Source organism: Macaca nemestrina, chromosome 3 (assembly GCF_043159975.1).
Source record: "Macaca nemestrina isolate mMacNem1 chromosome 3, mMacNem.hap1, whole genome shotgun sequence".
Lineage (NCBI taxonomy): Eukaryota > Metazoa > Chordata > Mammalia > Primates > Cercopithecidae > Macaca > Macaca nemestrina.
The window spans coordinates 170,448,576-170,470,173 of NC_092127.1; the positions used below are offsets into that span (position 1 = coordinate 170,448,576).

At 39.5% G+C, this 21,598-nt stretch overlaps 1 long non-coding RNA gene across 1 annotated transcript in view; it reads right to left on the reverse strand.

The window, feature by feature from the left end:
• Positions 1–21,598, reverse strand: part of LOC105487810 (uncharacterized) — a 139,917-nt gene that overhangs the window by 50,385 nt on the left and 67,934 nt on the right. The window lies entirely within an intron of this gene.

Below are 21,598 nucleotides of genomic sequence, written 5' to 3' on the forward strand. Positions count from 1 at the left end.
AAGCCTGTATTAGATAACTACAAATAGCCAGGTCACAATTTGGGATGCCACAGAGAAACGATAGTGAAAACCTCTGCCCCTTCTCCAAAAAGGTCGGGATTTTCCAAACACCAAGTTCTATAGTAGTGCAGCAGGTCTAGATTCTGAATGATGCTGGTTAACCATGCCCTGCAACCACTGATTTTATTAGGCATGCACCACTACAAAATATAAATACTAAATAATTTACTTAAAGCATTTTTGTTGGAAATAGCATGCATGATTAATTTTGTCCTTGATGTGAGATGCAAGCGGAATTGTTTCTATCTAATTGGCAGTTCCCTTCAACAGCTTATTTTCATTAGTAACCACTTGTCTTTGCTTTTCTTGATGCAAAGTAAACATCATAATGATTCAGAATGTTTTTAGGCTTTGGATGAGATTTTCTGCTTCTGACTCCAAATAGAGACAATTTCATAGACAGCCCCATAAGGAATATGAACTAGGACTGTGATATTCACAAAGTGGTCAACTGACTAGTTTCCCTCAAGAGCTTATCAGAAATACAAAAACTCAGACCCCAATACAGACCTAATATATTAGAATTTTCATTGTGACAGACAAACCCCAATGATTGTGTGCACATAAAATATAAGAAGCTCTGACCTAGGAGACATGGTGGAAACTCAGAGCCCAAATATCTCTCTCCTGTTATTACTCCATCATGATATATTTGGGGCTTAACCATTGCATGTGTGATGTTCAACACAGACAAAGGGTTGGATCTAAAAAACAGTAAATATATAAATATATACACACACACACACACACACACACACACATATATATATATATATATATATTTTTTTTTTTTTTTTTTTTTTTTTTTTTGAGACAGAGTCTCGCTCTGTCACCCAGGCCGCAGTGCAGTGGCGCGATCTGGGCTCACTGCAAGCTCTGCCTCCGGGGTTCACGCCATTCTCCTGCCTCAGCCTCCCGAGTAGCTGGGACTACAGGTGCCCGCCACCACACCCAGCTAATTTTTTGTATGTTTAGTAGATACGAGGTTTCACCGTGTTAGCCAGGATGGTCTTGATCTGACCTCGTGATCTGCCCACCTCAGCCTCCCAAAGTGCTGGGATTACAGGTGTGAGCCACGGTGCCCAGCCAAGAAACAGTATTTTTTTAAAACCCACTCTCAGTTTCGCCTGAGCCTGTATCTGCTTGAACACCGTTGCTAGGATGTCCCTTCAGGGCAGAAACCAACTAAGGTCAAATTCTGTTTTTAGTGTGAAAAATTTAAAAGAAATGTCCAACATCGGGTATGTGCTTGGAAAAAAAAGGTGGGGGCAGGGCTTGTTTGAGTCTTTCAGATAATGGAATACTCTCCAGTTGTACGAAAAAAACGTTATAGGAGATAAATATTCAGTAAATGGCATTCACACTGTAGTGGGATGCTTTACGAGAGACACTTTTGCTTCTCTCTCATGTTTATGGAATTCTAGAATTTCAAGGTTGACAGAGTCTTCAGAGATCTTCTGGATCTCACTTCTACTTTCTACTCTGCTTGAACACCTCTGATGATGGGGGACTCGTTGCCTGTAGAAAGGCAGTCCATTCCATTTTATGGAAGCACAAATGGTTAGAGAGCTCCTTCCTCCACTGACTTCAAAAATATGTTTCTCTGTAGTTTACGTCCTGTGATCTGGGGTCCTGGCCTTTGTAATTCATGGAATAACTTCATCCTCCTCTTCATAAACTAGTCCCTCAAAATCTGAAGTCACTTACCACGCTTTCTGTTCTCCAAATTCAGCATCCCCGTATACTATAAATTATAAGGAGTAAGAAAGGAAAATAAACTACGATTCGAAGTCAACAACAATTTCTTATGGTTTAGACTTCCCTGGCCTGGCTACTTTCCCCTGGGTACACTTCAGTTTCTGTCCAACCACGTCCATGTATTAACACTCTCATTCATTTATTCAGCAAATATTTATGGAATCATTGATTGCTTATTGAAAGTGAGGCACTGTTCTAAGCACTGGAGATGTAGTAGTGAATATAATCAACAGAATTCGAGTCCTTGTGGAGTTTACATTTCTAGCTGTAGAAATAAGTAATAAAAATTGCTATGGAGAAAAATGAAGCTGTGAAGTAGGAATAAAGAATTATTTCATGCAGAGTAACCATAAAAGCCAATATCTGAGCAGAGACCTGAAGAAAGTAAGAAAGCAATCCACGTGGGTGTGGGAAGAAGTATTCCAGGGAGAGGAAATGGCACGTGGAAAGGCTCCAAGGAGAGAATACACATGGTATGGTCTTGGGACAGCAAAGAAGCCACCTTTTTTTTTTGAGACAGAGTCTCGCTCTGTCACCCACGCCGCAGTGCAGTGGCGCGATCTGGGCTCACTGCAAGCTCTGCCTCCGGGGTTCACGCCATTCTCCTGCCTCAGCCTCCCGAGTAGCTGGGACTACAGGTGCCCGCCACCACACCCAGCTAAGTCAGCTGGGTCTAAGTCACCTCAGAGGTGAGGAGGCAGGAGCTGATTATACAGAGACCTGTAAACCACTGAAAGGACCTTAGAGTTTTTTCTCTGAGTGAGATAGAAAGCCACTGGTGTGTTATAAGCAAATGAACAACATAATCCGACTTAGGGCTAGATAGTCCTCTCTGGCTACTGTGTAGAGAATAACTGGGCAGCGTGGAGAGGCAAAGAGGGATTGGATGGGTTTGCAGAAAAAGCAAGGAGACTATTGAGGACACTATGGCAATAAGCTGGGAGGAAGACAGTGGCTTAGATGAGAGTGGTAATGCTGAGAGTGCTAATACTGCTTTGAGTTGAAGCCATTCCACAAGGAATCTTTCTGTTCTCAGTACTGATTTTCATGGGACTGTCATTCAATGTAACCTACAATCTTGGGAACTTAATGCAGGGAACATATGAATCTATAACTCCACCAGGCTCTAGTGATTTCTCCAAAGAAATGCTTAAGCTCTCATTTCCAAAACTCTCTCTCTGCCTGACCTTCTAAGAATTCCTAGAATACCTCAAATTCTTCCTGGATACTGTTCTAGCATCTGGTGATATGGGATTGCAGGATCCAAATGCATGCCATTTGCAACAGCCAGCCCAGAAGAGCAGACACTGACAGGGTGTTATCCATGTTCCCTCTGAACTCACAATTCTTTGAATATTGATTGCTTCCTAAGACAAGCACCTGTGAATTTTCCCCTACTGGATTTAGAGGACTCAGCCCAGGAGTGGTGCAGGCCAGAGGGACAAGGAATATACCATTCCCAGGGGCAGTCCTTTTAATGATGGAAGTTGGAGAACAATACCCCAGGCTACTTTACCTCTTGGGTGGAACCACACTGAGGCATGTTTGGCACTACCTCTCAGAGGCGCTTGTCAGAAATCACCCATAGTTGCCCAGAGGGGTAACCTGCTCATTAACACTCACTGTGTTGGTTCTTTTTCCTTTTCAATCTTATTTCCTCATTCCTCCTCTAGTGTTTCTTGGCACTATGTTCGAAATACGTTATGTGATTCAAATCTCCATCTGCTTCTGGGGGAACCCAACCCAAGACAAGTAGTACAAAGAGAATAGTAGAGAGCCACTCCTCTTAGCAATGCAGTGGGCAGACTCTTCTGAAGGCAGTGAGCTATCTCAGTTAATTCACAGTCAGTTACAGATCAAACTCCTTGTTCTACTCTTTTCCCCATTCTCGCTACTGTGCTTGAACAGCATTTAAATTTTTTTTTAAAGAATATTATTAACAAAGGGTAAGTATTTGTCATTTTAAAGAGTGGCGAGGGAGATGACATAAGCAAGATAACAGAATAGAAAATCCAGGATGCCCCCTTTCCCCACAGAGAAACCAATTCCACAACACATGGACCAATTCCCTTTGTAAGAAATCCAAAGAAACTGAGAGGCCCTTGCACCCCAGGTCAGGGCAAAACCAACTGCATCAAAGTCAGTAAGAAAATTTGTGGCACCCACTTGCCACAACCCCTCACTTGCCATTGAGCCCATAGCTTGATATAGTACAATTGGGGGAAAACTGTCAACTCCTGGCTTCTCGTTGGAGAAAGCAAGAGAAGACTGAAATATCCATCCAATGTGCAGGATTTGTAGGTGTTGCCTAAAGGACTGGTTTCTGTCTCTCTTGTCTCAGAGTGCTGATGTGACCCAGCGTACTCCAGATGACAGAAGATCACTGCAAATGAAAAAGAACTGGGTGGCTTGCTTAAAAGCCAGAGAACCTGAAATACCACAAAGAGAGACCAAGGATGCAAGAAATTAAGAGATCCTGAAAAAAAGAAGAAAAACCAGCAAATGCCTCTAACTGAGAATGTACTTGAACAAATCCAGAAAAGATGCATCCACAGAAAAAGTTTGAGAGGCCTCTGGGATCTTTAGCCGGGCTGACTAGGAAAGGTCTTTCTCTGTCTAAAGCCATTCTATAAAGACTGGGAGAAGCGACTGTTTTTTTTTTTTTTTCTGTTGTTGTTGTTGTTGTTGTTGTTTTGTTTTGTTTTGTTTTTTTGTTTTTAATGTGCAAATCCCAGCACAAAGTTACAAGACACATGAAGAAATAGGAAAGCATGGCCCAATCAAAGAATCAAAATAAATGAACCCTAAATAAATGAAAGCCTATAAGATACTTGACAAAGAATCAAAAAATAACAGCCATAAAGATGCTTAGTGAGCTCAGAAAAAAAGATACATAATCAAAATTAGAATATCAGCCAAAAAAAAAAAAGGGAAATATAGAAAAAGTCAGATAGAAATTCTGGTGCTGAAAAATACAATAATTGAACCAAAACATTTACTAGAGTGGTCCAACAGCAGACTTGATCAAGCAGAAGAAAAAAAAATCGGTGAACTTGAAGAACTGTCATTTGAAATTATTCAGTAAGAGAAGTAAAAAGACAAAAGAATAAAAAGCATTAAGAAAGCCTAGGAGACTTACAGATAACCAAAAGAAGTTGATAAATTCCTAAAGACATACAAGTATCAAGAGTGAATCATTAAAAAATAGAAAATCTGAATGTATAGTGATGAATAAGAAGATCGAATCCATATTCAAAAACCTCCCAGAAAAGAAAAGCTCAAGACTAGAGGGCTTTACTGGTCAATTCTACCAAACTTTTAAAGACGAAGTAATGTCAATCTTTCTCAAACTCTTCCAAAAAATTGAAAAGGAGGGAATACTTCCAAACTCATTTTATGAAGGCAACATTATCCTGATATCAAAGCCAGACAAAGACACTATAAAAAAAGAAAGCTGTAAGCCAATAACTCTAATAAATATACATTTTTAAATCTTCAACAAAACACTACCAAACTTAATTGAACAACAAATTGAAACTATCATACATCACATTCGAGCGGGATTTATCCCTGAAATGCAAGCACGACTCAATGTATGAATCTATCTATATGATATGTCACATTAACAGAAGAATAAAAATCATATGATCATCTCAATAGATACCAAAAAAGTATTTGACAAAATTCAGCCCCACTTTATAATAAAAAAACTCAACAAACAAGGAGTAGAAGAAAATTACCTCAACATGATCAAGATCATATATGGAAAAAAAAAAAAATGCAGCTAACACCAAACTCAAAGATGAAGAACTGAAAGCTTTTCCTCTAAGATCAGAAACAAGCCAAGGATGTCCAATCTCACCACTTTTACTCACCATGGAACTGGAAGTCCTACCTAGAGAAATTAGTCAAAACAAATAAATTAAATTTATCCAAATTAAGAAAAGAATAAGTAAAATTATCTCTGTTTGCAGATGACATGATCCTATATGTAGAAAATCCTAAGGTTCTTTTAGTTCCTAAAAAAATCCTGTTGAATAAATAAATTCAACGAGGTGGCAGGTTTCAAAATTAACACAAAAAATTGGTTATGTTTCTATACCCTAATAACAAACAATCCAAAAAAAGAAGCTAAAGAAAATAATCCCATTTATAATAACATCAAAAAGATAGTTTGAAATAAATTTAAGTTGGCCAGAGATTTTTACACTGAATGCTACAAAACACTGGTGAATGAAATTAAATAAGACACAGATAAATGAAAAGACATCTCATGTTCATGAATTGAAAGATTCAATACTGTTAAAATATGCACATTACCCAAAGTGATCTATAGAGTCAATGCAATTCCTATCAAAATCCCAGACTTTTTCACATAAATAGAAATAATAACCCTAAAATTTATAAGGAACCACAAAGGACCCCCCGCCAAAGCCAAAAGAACTGTGAGAAAGAGCAAAGCTGGAAGTCTCATACTTCCTGACTTCAAGTTTTATCACAAAGCCATATTAATCAAAACAGTATGGTACTGGCATAGAGATGAACCTGTAGATTAATGGAACAGGAGAGACACCCTAGAAATAAACCTATGCACATTTAGTCAACTTATCTTCAACAAGGATGCCAAGAATACATAATGGGGAAAGGATAATCTCTCCAACAGATGGTGTTGGGAAAACTGCACATTTAGTTATAAAAGAATAAAATTGAACCATTATTTTACACCACAAACAAAAGTCAATTCAAAATTCACTATAAAATTAAATGTAAAATCTGAAACTATGTAACAGCTACTAGAAAACATAAGAGAAAAGCACTATACCTTCTTTCTTCCATGGTTTCTTGAATACGACATCAAAAGCACAGGACACAAAAGCAAAAATAGACAAAAGGGACTACTTTGAAAACCTTAAAACCTTCTGCACAGCAAATAAAACAATCAACAGGATTAAAAGGCAACCTATGAATTGGAAAAAATATTTCCAAATCATATATCTGATGGGTTAATTTCTAAAATATGTAAGAAACTCCTATAACCAATTGCAAAATAAATAACTCAATTTAAAAATGGACAAAGAGCTTAAATAGACATTTCTTTTAAGAAGCCATACAAGTGGCCAGTAGGTAAATGGAAAGATGCTCAACGTCATTAATCATCAGGGAAATTGAAATAAAAACCACAATGAGGCCGGGCACTGTGGCTCACACCTGTAATCCCAACACTTGGGAGGCAGAGGCGGGTGGATCATTTCAGGTCAGGAGTTTGAAACCAGCCTGGTCAACATGATGGAACCCCATCTCTACTAAAAATTAGCCAGGCATGATAGTGGGCACCTGTAATCCCACCTACTCAGGAGGCTGAGGCAGGAGACTCCTTGAACCCAGGAGGCAGAGATTACAGTGATCCAAGATCGCACAACTGCACTCCAGCCTGTACAACAGAGTGAAACTCTGTCTCAAAAAATAAAAACGACAACACAAAGAGATATCACCATATCCTTCACAACTCTTAGGATGGTCATTATTTAAAAATATATATATATATCTCAAGTATTGGTAAGGTGGTGAGGATGCAGAGAAATTGGAACCCTTACACACCACTGGGGAGCAAGATACAGGCACTCTATGGAAAATAGTACAGAATTCTTTGAAAAATCCTAAAATAAAAATACCATATGATCCATCTGTCTCATTTCTAGGTATGTATCCAAAATAATTTAAAGCAGGATCTCAAAGAGATATTTGAACTCCCATGTTCATTGTGGCATTATTCACACCAATCAAGATGGGAAACAACCTAAATGTCTATCAACAGATGAATGGATAAAGAAATATGTGATATGTATACACAATGGAATATTATTTAGTCTTTTAAAAGAAAATCCCATGATTTGTTTCAGCATGGATGAACTTTGAGAACATTATGCTAAGTGAAATAAACCAGTCACAGAAGGTCAAATACTTCATTTTACCACTTACATGAAGTATCTAAAGTAGTCAAACTCATAGAAGCAGAAAGTAGAACGGGGGCTACACTGCTGTGGATGGGGAAAGTGAGGTATTTATTAATACAGTTTCCGTCATGCAAGACAAAAAAGTTGTGGAGATCTGCTGTACAACAATGCATATATAGGCCTGGCGCAGTGGCTCATGCCTGTAATCTCAGCACTTTGGGAGGCTGAGGCGGGCAGATCAGTTGTGGTCAGGAGTTTGAGACTAGCCTGGCCAACATGGTGAAACCCCATCTCTGCTAAAAATACAAAAATTAGCCGGGCATGGTTTTTTTAACAGGTGCCTGTAATCCCAGCTACTCGAGAGGCTGAGGCAAGAGAATCACCTGAACCCAGGAGGCAGAGGTTGCAGTGAATAGAGATCATGGCATTGCACTCTAGCCTGGGCCACAGAGCGAAACTCCATCTAAAACAAACAAACAAACAAAAAATGCACATATAGTAAATACCGTAATATTGTATTATCCATTTAACAAATTTGTTAAGAGGGTAGATCTCATCTGATGTGTTTTTTACAATAAAAAAAAGAAATTGTGCCAGCAACAGTCACATACCTATGCATTGAAATGTACAGTCAACAAATTCCAATTGGATAAATTATTTTGGGTAAGGCCTGCACCTACAATCTAGAATGACTACCCCTTTGTCTCAGTTTTATTACTGACCAGCTGTGTAACCCTGGGCAACTTTCTTGCCTACTCTGGGCTTCAGTTTCCTCAGTAAAATGACTACAATAAATTAACTGTAAAGTTGATCCTAACAAAGTTTTATGACCCTGAGTTTCTGGTTTACTCAACATAACCTTCATGCTAAGAAACAAAGTTATCAACCAACTGTCCTTAGACAGACCTGATTTTACAATTTCATGTAGCTCATTGAGGCAATTTCTTCCCTAGTCTATTCCTCTGTGCTGAACTTCTTTAAGTTTGACACTCTAGATATCCGTGTGCCTCAAGCAAAACAGTTGACAGCCATGAACCCATCATGCCCTGAGTCATAGGAAGTAATTACTAATAATCCTAATTCTGGTTCATAGTTTGCTTGTCAGTAATTACAGCTGCAGTTGAATGCTTTTAGCATTAACATCAGCCCGGAGTTGCAGCTCCCTCCTCATCTCAGGGAAATGGAACTGTGAGTACCTTTCAAAGCAAGGTTTGCTGCTTTTTTGCCTGGAACACTTTTTAATTGGGTATCATTTGGAAATTTCTAAATCCCATTTTAGAGCTTCTGGTCACTGCGTTACTTATTGAAGCCCTAAAAGCTAGTTATGAGGCATGCCTGAACAGTGCGAATGTCAAAGCAAAAATTATGATCATCTCTGCTTTCTTCCGAGAATGAAAAGAGCCATCATTTTGACCTTTTTTTTTTAATATACTAAAAGAAATCTAAGATAGCAAAGCTGTATGAGAAAGTACTTATGAATTTGGGACTGAAATTGCACTTCTAATTTAAGAGTTTTCCATCAAGTTAGGAGAGTTTAAAATTGTTGGGTTGTTCAGAAGCCCACAGACTATGTAAATGTACAATTTGGGTGTATCCACCCAAGTGCCTGACTAGAAACTTTAGTCATCTTTACCTTCGCCCTCTCTTCCCCACCCACATCTAGTGAGTCAACAAACTCAAGCCATCCTACTTTCCTAATGATTTTGGAATTTACTTCCGCACCTCCACCCCCATTACTGCAGAAGAGGCAATTAAAGATCTCATTACTTCTTCAGTGGGTGAGTGGTTGGCTTGATCCCAGCCCCTCTTCACCCCAGGACTCTCCTACACGGACACAAGAGATGGCTTTACTAAAGCACAAATTGGAGGCTGATTTTCTGCTTTTAAATACATGATGGCTCCCTGGGGCATACATGAGTCAAAGCCTTAGTTTGGTACTTCCTACTTCTTTAGTTTCTTCTCTTAGACTTCCGCTTCATCACTTCCAGCTGTCTAAAGCCCACCCACAAGACTTATTATTTGTCATGCCTTGAATTCTAAAATGCTCCATGCACTTGCAAATATTTGTGTTAGCTCTTTTCTTTGCCAAGAATTCCCCCACTTTATATACTGAAATTTTACTTATCTTTGAATATGAAGCTCAACCATCAATTTCTATGAAACTTCCCACAACTCTTTTAGAACAGCTCAATTATCTTTCCTACACGCTTCCCTAGAACATTTATTTATTCACCCATTCACTCTTTTTCATTCACTAACTCTTTAAGAAGCAACTAAATTCAGGAGATATGGACTCCTGCCCTTGGGAAGCCTACCTTCTTATAGACTATTTCTACCACATAGTCTTTTTACCCATATTTTAATCAGTGTCCTGTGTCCTTCATTGGACCACAAACTCCTTGAAGGAAAGAGATCCTTTTATTCAGTGCCCAGAACAATGAGTGATTTTCAACTAATATCTATTGAATTTTACTTAAAGTGGCTTATCTTTTGAGTATGTATGTATAAGTATGTATTTGTATTCACACCAACAGACTTACAATACCTTGTACTTTGGTAGCTGTGCACTGTCCTAGAGATCATCTATATGTCACTATCTAGCTTAAAACAAAACAGATGCTGGTGCAAACATCTCATCAGCATTCGTGGAGGTAATGAATAAGAAGCACTTGTCACAGTGACTGGCATCTGAAATTGCTTAATAAACACAAATCCCTCTTCAGCTTAATTTGAGTAGCCCTGCATTTCTTAAGATTTAAAATAAGCTGGTCTTTGTTTAAGTTTGATGAACTTTTCAAGTAAGAACATCCAACAAAGCAAGAGTTTTCATCCAACCCATTTCCTCAAAGAGTTTACCATTCAATCAGTAACAGCAGAGGCATTTGCAAAGAAGAGTAGAAAAAGGTGAATATTTGAATTTCTGTAAGAGATCTCGGTTTCAGGACCAGCTCTGACATGAATAACTTCTGGAAAATCACCTCATTTCTCTGTTACTTAGTTTTCTTATCTGTCAGGGATGGGGACGTTAATAACACTTTTATCTCCCTTGAAGACTTTTGTGGATAAAAATATAATAACTGTAAAATTAGCCTGAAAAATAAAGGTAAAAGCTTATCAAATGTGAGGTAGTATTTGTAATAGTAAAAACTTATGAAATGCTCTCATGATTGAAACATCTCTGAGGGATGTCCCCAGGCACATATGAGGCTGTTTGGTAAATTGATACACATATGGTCAGGGATTTAGTGGCAAGAGATAATAACTCCTCCCCAGGTCCTCTTGGGACAGATAAGAAACAAGTATAGCCAACCCTCAGTGACCTGTGATAACAAGGCCAGGGATGATATGGATAAACGGATTTCGCAGATTATCCAAAAATACAACTTTGCCCAATTACGACCTCTAAACTTTTGCAGAAATTCCTTTAAAAAAGCCAAATTACTTTCACCTGGACTCATAACCTACATACGTTTCACCACCAGTTCCTACCCCTTCCCATGCCTAGATACAGCTGCAAAAAAAAAAACAAAACAAAACAAGAACCAGTAAATCTGCTGGGGCAGCTGCCTTACCTAATGCTGAGCTACCCGTGAGAACTCAGTACATTTTATTTTCAGAGACCTGTGAGGTGCTGGCCCTGTTCACATTTTCCTGCGGCAAGGAAAAAGCCATCTAGGGCCTGCCAACCCAGAAAATTCTGTAAGCGACCTCAAACCATGGTAATTTCCCCCAAGCTGCCTGAAGGAGCTTGTCCCTTCAACTGATCCCTTGGCAGCAATGAAATCAGGTCTTGGATAATTCCTAGTCCAGAACTTTTCTGCAGATTTCCAAAGCTGGGGCAGGAAATGGCTTAGAATTGAACAAATCTGTTATTTGAATTATTCAACAATTCTTTCCCTGACAACCCCATGAGGGAGTTGCTTTCCTGTCATTTCTCATTATGATAGCTTTTCTTTCCCTTCTTTTTGCTGCTTTTCCTGAAATATTGGCAAGATAATTCAAAAACACTGTGAAAAGCACCTTGGGAACGACCATCTGCGAAACAGCAGCTCCATAGGTTACATGCAGCTTCATCTTACCTAGGAACTCAAGAACAAAATGTAGGCAGGTTAAAAAGCAGGAAATCATTGATATCCTCTCAATGGGAATTAGAGCAACATTGAGAAAAATGAACTAGTGATGACACCTACTTCAAGTGCCTTGCATTCTCATTCACTCATTGATTCAACGAAGGTTTGTCAAGCATTTGCTCACTGCTAGACACTCCAAAGAGGACTTTTGGGTTCTATCTGTCCAGTTTCTAGAATACTATCAGTAACTGCAGCATGCAATTCTCCTCCAAATCTGTCCATTTTCCATTTATGCCAGTGAAATAAGTAAATAGAGAGAGTGCAAGGTAGGATGGCAGCCATCCCAGTTTGCCCAGAACTAAGGGAGTCCTGGGGACATAGGACTTTCCGATTTTTTTGGTTTTTGGTTTTTGGTTTTTTGGTTTTTCTTTTTTTTTTTTTTTTTTTTGCCCAGACCAGAATGCAGTGGCACGATCATGACTCACTGTAGCCTCAACCTTTTGATCTCCTAGGCTCAAGTGATCCTCCTGCCTCAGCCTCCTAAGTAGCTAGGACCATAGGTGTGCACTACCACATCCAGCTAATTTTTTAAATTTTTTGTGAAGACAGTGTCTTACTGTGTTGTCCAGGCTGGTCTTGAACTCCAGGACTCAAGGGATCCTCCCGCCTCAGTCTCCCAAGTGCTGAGATTACAAGCATGTGCCACCATGCCCTGCCTCAGTTTTCAAACTGAGAAAGTCCTGGGAAAATAGGGGTAAGTTGGATTTGACCTTTCACAATCTTTTCTGTGACTTTTGATGATTTTTTTAAATCCTTAGGCCTCAGTTTCCACATCTGTAGAATAAAGGCACAAGAATAGATTATCTCTAAGAATTACCTTCAGCTTCAGTATTCTAAGAGTGAATTTAACATGTTTTTAGGATTAGAAAGGGTTCTGGAGCGGCTATAAAGATATCGGGAGCTCCTTAGAAATATCTATCCACAAATAAAAATAACACTGTGTTCAAATCCGGCTAGATTCCCAAGATTACAACGATCTAATCTAAACTTAAGCCACTCCTTTTAATTAAACATCTGCGTTCTTTTAATTAAACATCTGCGTTCTTTGCCTCCATGCCTGGATAAACTTAGCTCAGCACAGGGAATGTTCTATTCAGAAACTGTGACAGAGAATCCCAGAGTCTGTTCCCGTAATAAATAGCTTAAAATTATATTCAGCTGGGTTCCTTAAGCAATTAAGCAGGGTGATCATCTCATAGTATTTCAGGTGAAATAGACTTTTGTTGCCATTAGGTGCTTTTGTATTATGGGTAAGATTGTAGAGGGAATTAAGGAGCACAGACCACGTGAATAATCACATCTTTGAAAGAATCACAAGAAATCAGAGGATGGGAAGATGGAGAGAGGAATGAAGCCCGATTCAAATTCTAATGCTAACTTAGACAAAGACTTGACTTTACCTGAACTTTAAAAGCCTCATCTGTAAAATGAGAAAAAAACACATTTCCCAGGGTTGTGTGAGGGTAAATTTGTTCTCTTTCTTTAAAAGTGTGTATGTGTTTCTTATCTTCATCAATTCTTATATTTTACATATATACATACACACATACGTGGATTTATGTATAAATACATTTTTATTTTATTTTATGTTTTTTAGATGGAGTCGTGCTCTGTTGCCCAGGCTGGAGTGCAATGGCACGATCTCAGCTCACTGCAAGCTCCGCCTCCTGGGTTCACGCCATTCTCCTGCCTCAGCCTCCTGAATAGCTGCGACTACGGATGCCCGCCACCACAACCGGCTAATTTTTTGTATTTTTAGTAAAGACAGGGTTTCACCGTGTTAGCCAGGATGGTCTCGATCTCCTGACCTCATGATCTGCTCGTCTTGGCCTCCCAAAGTGCTGGGATTACAGGCGTGAGCCACCGCGCCCGGCCCTAAATAAATTTTATTTTATAAATTCATCCTTATATTTTATACATGTATTTTATATATATAGTGTATATATAAACTATATATAATATATACACATACTTTATTATATATAGTGTGTATATATGTATAAAAACTATATATGTACTACTATTCATATAAAATATAAGGAAGGATTTATAAATAAAATTTATTTGTATAATTATATATAATATATGCTAATATATACAATTATATGCTATATTATATATATTATTATATTATATATAATTTATACTAATATATAACTTGAAGGATTTACAAAATAAAATTCATTTATATATAAACCTATATATAATTTGTATTATATATGATATATGTTATACATTATATGTAATTTATATATCTTATATATGTTATATATAATATATAATTAATTACATATTTTTATATATAATTTATACATGCAGTCAACCCTTGAACAACCCAGGGGTTAGGCGTACCAACCCTACACAGTCAAGAATCCACATATAACTTTTAAATCCCCCAAAATGTAACTGCTAATAGCCAGTTGTTGACCTGAAGCCTCACTGATAACATAAAGCTGATTAACATATATTTTGTATGTTATATGTATTATATACCATATTCTTTTATAATAGAGAAAATACTATTAAAATTATAAGGTAGAGAAACTATTTTTACTGTTCATTAGGTGGAAGTGGATCATCGTAAGTGGAGCATGGCCTTTAGGTTCATTATTTTCATGTCGAGTAGGTGCAGAGGAGGAGGAGGACGAGGAGGGGTTGGTCTTGCTCTCTCAGGTGTGGCAGAGGAGAAGAAAACTCATGTATAAGTAGACCCATGCAGTTAAAGGGTCAACTGTACAAAATGCTTCTAAAAACATTAATATAGAATACTTAATGTCCGACTGCAACAGTCCTTGATATGAAGAGCACGTCTAAATGCCAAAAAGACCATGCAAATCTAGAGGAATATGTTGTGAAAGATTAAGTAGCAGAACCACTATCTGTAGCTCCTTCAAGTTCCGTCAGATCTGCTTTTTGGCTAACCCAAGAGTCTCCCAGATTGAAACAGGAAGTAAGGTGTCATTGAGCTCCCCTCCATGTCTCTGAGAAGCATTTTCCCTTAAATTGTTGGAGACATACAGCAATCAAAGAGTATTTTGTGATCCATAGAATCTCATGCTAACAAAGGCCTCCAGATGCCCTACTCTGATGATGCTTTCTCCAACTTGGAGAAATGCTCACCCAGACCCTGCTTGAGCAGAGTCGGGAACAGAGAACTAATGAGCTCCTAGGGTTTTTATTCTGCCTTTTTGCCTTTATTTAATGCATCTTCCCAGATTCAGTTCATCATTGATCCATCTGATTGCATGCTTTGGGATTCCTGAGGCTAATATGTGCTAAACACCATGCCTACGACACATACAGTAGGTACTCAACAAATGGCATTGTTCTCCCTTGCACTACTTTCTTCTTCCTACGTAATTGCTGGCTCAAATTAGGGCATGGTTAGCATTCTTTTAAAAAAAGCTTTTCTGGGCCAGGTATGGTGACTCATGCCTACAATCCCAGCACTCTGGGAGGCTGAGGCAGGCGGATCACCTGAGGTCAGGAGTTTCAGACCAACCTGACCAACATGGTGAACCTCCCCACCCCTCCGCCCCCGCCACTCTCTACTAAAAATACAAAAATTAGCCAGGCGTGATGGTGGGCACCTGTAATCCCAGCTACTAGAAAGGTTGAGGCGGGACAATCGCTTGAACCTGGGAGGTGGGGTTTGCCGTGAGCCACGATCACAACACTGCACTCCAGCCTGGGCGACAGACCGAGACTCTGTCTCAAAAATAAATTTTAAAAAAGCTTTTTCTGATGTCCAGGAAGACCTGCCATGGGCTGACAACCATGATATTCCTCTGGGAATTAACAGGGAAAATTCAAGAGGAAGATAGGAGAGCAAAGTAGCAATTTGGCATTGGGATCTGAATTGTATTTGCAAGGAAAAAAGGCTCCCTTGCCTTTAGATTGGCGAGTGGCCCAAGAGCTGCTGAAATTTCATTTCAATGGTAAAAGTATATTGCTCCCCCAGTCCTTACACCCGTGGCTTGGCAATGCTGTCTCAAGTTTGATTTAACTTTCTTGCCAATACACGGGAACAGATTGTTAGAAAACAATTATCTCAAGACCTCCCTCAAAACTGTGCTGTTTTTCAACCCCATTAGGGTTGAGATAGCGGTGTACGATTGCAGGATGATTTATCTCTCAATACTGATCTGTTCCTACATTACTGGACATTTCCTCCACAGCTGATTCCATCAACCATGCAATCATCTGAGCAGCTCTGCAGCCCGTGCTCCCCTGACAGAGCCGCACTTGCTATTTATCTTCCATGCCGTCTCTCACTCTTGTCAGTTTTAATTCTGCTCCATTCTCATTCTCTTCTCCTGTCCCCTGAGGGTTCTGTCTGGAACATATTATTATTCAGTATTTACAGGGATGTGTCACTTGAAAAATGTCACCATTGGAAATGACAAAAATTCAGGGATTTGCACAGAATCATCTGTGCCCCAACCACCATTTTGAATTTTTATTCCATGATGTAAATTCCGCAACTACCCGTGAATCTCTAAAATTATTGACTTGGTTCAAAGGAAGTCTTAGGGCGGGAGTGTGGCATTTGCGAAAATCCTTCCAGTTTAATTGCAAAGGTTTCGTTTTGGAGGAGACTTTATTCAACCTTCTATTTTTAGAAAAAAGTGTAATTTAGAAATGCTGACACCATTATTAATGTTGTCACACAAGTAAGGCCTCAAGATCTATCCCTAAACCTCTAAAATGTATCACTATAAATTGTCTATATTGTTTTATCAAATGTATTTCTTTTTTAATAATGGAATTAAAATGCTTACATAACTAACACCCACGTAGCACTTCTGGTGTCCCAGGACCTACTCTAAGCATGTATACACACATATGTTACTCCTCAAACCAAAATGTTATCATTGCTATTAGAAGAGGGTATTTGGGCAAACTGTTAAATAGAAGGAGAAGTCCATTTATTCAACATATACTATACCCTCAACTTTTTCACATTGTCTTTCAGATGCTGACCACAATTCTGAAAGTAAATATGGTGATTTTCGTGTTCACAAAAGAGAAAGATGAAGGATTAAAGAGTTAGCAGACTCACGGGGGTGGCTCGGCCGGTATCTTAGCCTGTATCTGTCTGATTCCAAATATTCTACTTCTCAATGTCCCGCCATGCCAATCTCTATCTTTGCCTTTGGAAAGGGATCTGATATGCCAGGTTATTGTAAAAGCTTCTTTCTTTAAGTTTTGGCTCAACCTTTGTCCTGGTGTAACGTCTCGTCAGTCGAAGCTCAGCCATCTTTTTGTATCCACCTCGGTGCCAATTCACTTTGTCCAGATTTATCATGAAGGAGGCGATGAGGTGGAAAAAGTGTACTTGCCTTTTCCCTAGATTAGACTAGAGTGACACAATATTCTGGAGCTGTCATTGGACCTGCACTGGTGCCAGGTCACGTGAGCTGACTCCCCTTACGAAAATGAAAGCATCCTCCCCCTGGTACATCCAGGCTCACTGGAGCTCTATACTTGAGTGTGGGGCCCAAGGTACAGTAGGGAAAACATTCGTTTAACTTGCTTTGTTCAGTAAACTATTTCCCTAAAGGGTTCTACATGGAGCAGTGACTGGACAATGGGAAATAAGTATTTCTTTGTCCCCTGGCCAGTCTGGCATATCACAGACAACTTGGAGGAAGCTCACTTGGACCAGAAGAACCAGAAATTGGGAGCATGCAATGGCAGAGCATGAGGGCAAGGCCACTCACCAGGAGGGAGACCCAGTGAATGGGGAGCAGGTGGCAACAGGAAAGACGGGAGGCCAGTCTAATAGGAAGGCAAACACCAACAAGAGGCAATTGTGGGATAATTTATGGGAAACCGAGGCATGGTCTGCAGAAGCAACTCCCTGCACTTCCAGATGACCCCAGGGAGATGAAAAGAGGCCTGATCTCTGAGAACCCAATCTTCTGAACAAGTTGTCAACATGCTAATAAGCATAGTGTCTTACTCTGTAGCAGGTAACTTTTGCTCTATGTGTTATTAACTCTCCATCTTCTCAACAATCATATTGAGCAAGTGCTACTTCTATCCCTGATGTATGTATAAATTTGTCCAACCATGTAGCTCATAAGCGAATTAACTGTAAATTCCAAACCTAGATACACCGATCCTAGAAACTACACCCTCACCACTTTCCTACCCACCCCCACCTCTTAAAGTTGAAGTGAGAACTAAGTAACAAGGACTTATGAGCTGCAAATTTAAGTGGAAAGCACTAGTTCAAGCATTTGTTTGAAACTCCCCACAAAATTTGTACAACAACCCTATGAGACAGTGTGTCCGTCAGCATTTGGTCAGAAAAACAAAGATAGTTTGCGTGTTCTAAGCATCAATAGTTCTAGTGCAGGAAATTAGAGGTTTGCAGTCTTTTGGAAAGGCTTAGCAATGGAGTTCGGGGAAGCCACCAGGACCTTTCTGCCTGCTGCTGTATCTATGCAAGTGGGAGTCGACACTCACCCAGAGGCCACTGAACACCTTAAGGGCCTCTGGGAGGGTCTCTCTGGCTTCTCAGTCAGAAGCCCTGAGATAGGTAATTCTTAGGCTTACCTGAAAGCCATTATAAATCTTTCATCTACCTGCTCACACATTTGCCTGCAACCACCTCCCTTAAAACAATGGCTTCTGCTTCTCTTCTTTTAGGAAAATCTCACACAAGTGCCTCTCCTTGGCAGACGCTACACAAAGCCATACACAAAAAGATGTTCTAAGAACAGTAGTTATTAGCTTCTCCACAGTACACGGGAGACTTAGAGGGCAGTAAAAATGCATTAAGTTGAGAACAGATGATCTGGTAGAATTAGGTGTAATTAGTATACCCATTTTACAGTTGATGAAACTGAAGCAGAGGCACAAAGTGGTTAATCAATTTACCCCTAATCACATAACTTTAGTAAGTGATAAAGCCGTGATTCAAATGTAGAGGGTCTGGCTCCATAATCCATGCTCTTGCCATTGCTTAAGATTGTTCTCATGGAAGACTTAGCTCAGCACAGCTTGGCACACCCATCAGTGCTACACTCATTGTGGTGGCTGGGTTCTTATTGTTACACTTCTTGTGTTACTATATTTGTTCTTCTCATAATTAGCACAACTGGGATTGCTCAGCTATTACCCATAGAATGTTGGATACCCCCACCCACAGTCTGCCCCACATCTCAAGGCAACCTAGATGGGTTTTCTTCCTCTAATGAATGTATCATTATGACTTAGTCCAAGATCTCTAAATAATTACCGGTTCCAAAAAATCAGCATCCTGAGTATCCACAGATGTGTGCGTGAATACATGCATACATGCACACGCGCGCGCACACACACACACACACACACTCAGTCTTTGTGAGCAGCAGTGTAACTGTATTTCAATGGATGCTATTGATGAGGGCGAGTTCCAGGAGCTTCACCCAGGCAATCCCAGCTGGCCAATTATTGCAGGCAGCCTGCTCCCACCTATTCACCACACAGAACACATGTCAAAATGCACTTGGAAACAACCCTAGGCTGCAACACACTGAGAAAGTGAGGCTGAGTGTCGGACTTGCTGACTTTGGGCTGCCCGGCATTGCCCGGAACGCGTGTGTGGTCTCTGATTCCATCTCTAGATACTGCAGGGAAGGCTCTGTAATTGGAAAATGCTGCCCAAGCAGAAAGTCTGCCTTGCTTAATAAACAGGGCTCTCTGAAGAAGTTCAAAATTACCAGAGGAGAAACACAGCCTAGTGTTACCATCAGTGTTCTAGAACTTGCTGAAATTGATCCAAGGTTTTAGCTGCAATCTTTCTCCTACAGCTCATTTAACCATGCAATTAGGCAGTTAAGTAGATGCAAAATATTTAAAATTAAAGATGCTTCTCATCAAGCCAGTGGTCAGAACTTTTTAAAGTAAATGATCAATTTGCTCTTTCTTCATTGCTTTATTCATCTCTCATTCCTATCTATCCCCAATCATGCTTAGGAAAAAAAAAAGAGAGCGTGCTTATCTTAACTCAGCAATTTCACGATTTCTATCAAATGGTAGGAGCAAAAATAAGAATTTGGAAGATTTTAAATGAAAACGCTACAGAGCAGAGCAAGGGCACAAACATGTGGCTTATAACGTATTTTGTAAGTGTAGGGGAGGAAATTATGCATGAATACCCAATTTCCATGATAGGAAGGTGAACAGCCTGTTTCACGACTGCAAATTCAATGCTGGAAATCACATCATTCTGAACAGGTATATAGTATTATATTCCGATTGAGAAAGGAATGCCATGCAAATGCACTCGGCAAAAAGGTAGCAGAGGAATATTGCATCTTTAATAGGATTTTTTATTCAAATGTGCTGAGCCAAACCATTTAAAATTGCATTTGAATAGTAAACAGATAACATCATCGTTTTAAAAAACCTGCACACTTGTGCCAGATCAACAGAGAGCCTGCAAAATAAAGACAGAGAGAAGGAGGTATCAGCTCTGAATAGAAAATAAAATTAAATGTGACTTCTCAGTCATGAGGCTTTCTTCAGGCCTCAAAAAGGTAAAGCAAGGTTAACTCCATCCTTCATCAGCACAACTCTGGGAAGGTTTCTGAGCCAGCAGATTCTTCCTCATCAATGTACGTTTTACAAACACAAATTTAATTTGAGTAGAGGTTTTTCTTACCTCTTCCACCAAATTGCTTTAGTTTCATTCATCAATTTGCATTATTGGTGTTTAGTATGAGATATCAGGGAAAGGTGAAGGAGAAATGCAATCAGACTATGGTCCCCACAGAATTAAAATGCCAGTGATTCAAATGCAAAGGACATCTAAGGATGCCCAAGAAACCATAGTAACCATCATCCCTTCCAGGAAAGCCTCAGTTTCCCGGAATCCTCCCAAATGAATTCTTATGTTAGACAAAGTTTCTGCATAACTAAAAGCTAGACCTTTATGTGAGCAGACATTCCTATCAGCCTCAGTTTTCCAAAAATGTTTTAAATACAGTTTCCTAAATAAAATATACAGATGAGTGCTCTGTGGGGGAAAGGGGTCTTTTGTCTACTTTAATTAGCATTATTCAGGAGAAACTCACATGGGAGAGGAAGAATTTCATGAGTCGAGGAAAGCACAGATGGCTGTAAGCTGAAGAATTCCTCAAATTTTGGAGAACTTCTGAGGCCAGGGTTTTGTGATCTGTCCATGAGGCAATGTCGTTTTTCTCTTTTCTGTGTAGTTTATCTCACCAGGTTGCCATCCAGCCTTCTGTACATTCTGTTCTCCTTGAAGAAAGCATCTTGGTGAAGGAGTTGGAGATTTACACCCAGAAAGGCTGAACTGGAAGTTTCTGGTGTGTCCCACCCAGAGGAACCCTGTAATGGATCAGAGGCCAGTCTGAGGCTTGCCTATAAAGCAGGGGGAGGCACAATTGGAATCACAGAACCAGCACAGCAGAGATGCTAGATTGTATTGTGCTTACATGATGACTTTAGGGTTTGTTTTTTTTTTTTTTTTTTTTGAGATAGAATCTTGCTATGTTGCCCAGGCTGGCCTCGAACCCTGGGCTCAAGTGATCCTCCTTCCTTTTAGCCTCACTGAAGCTGGGATTACAGGCATGTGCCATCATGCCCAACTTTTTGAGAATTTTTTTTTGTCATGGCCCAATAACTTTTTAAATTCTATTTACAAATTTCTAAATACATAATAGTGAAAACATCAAAAAT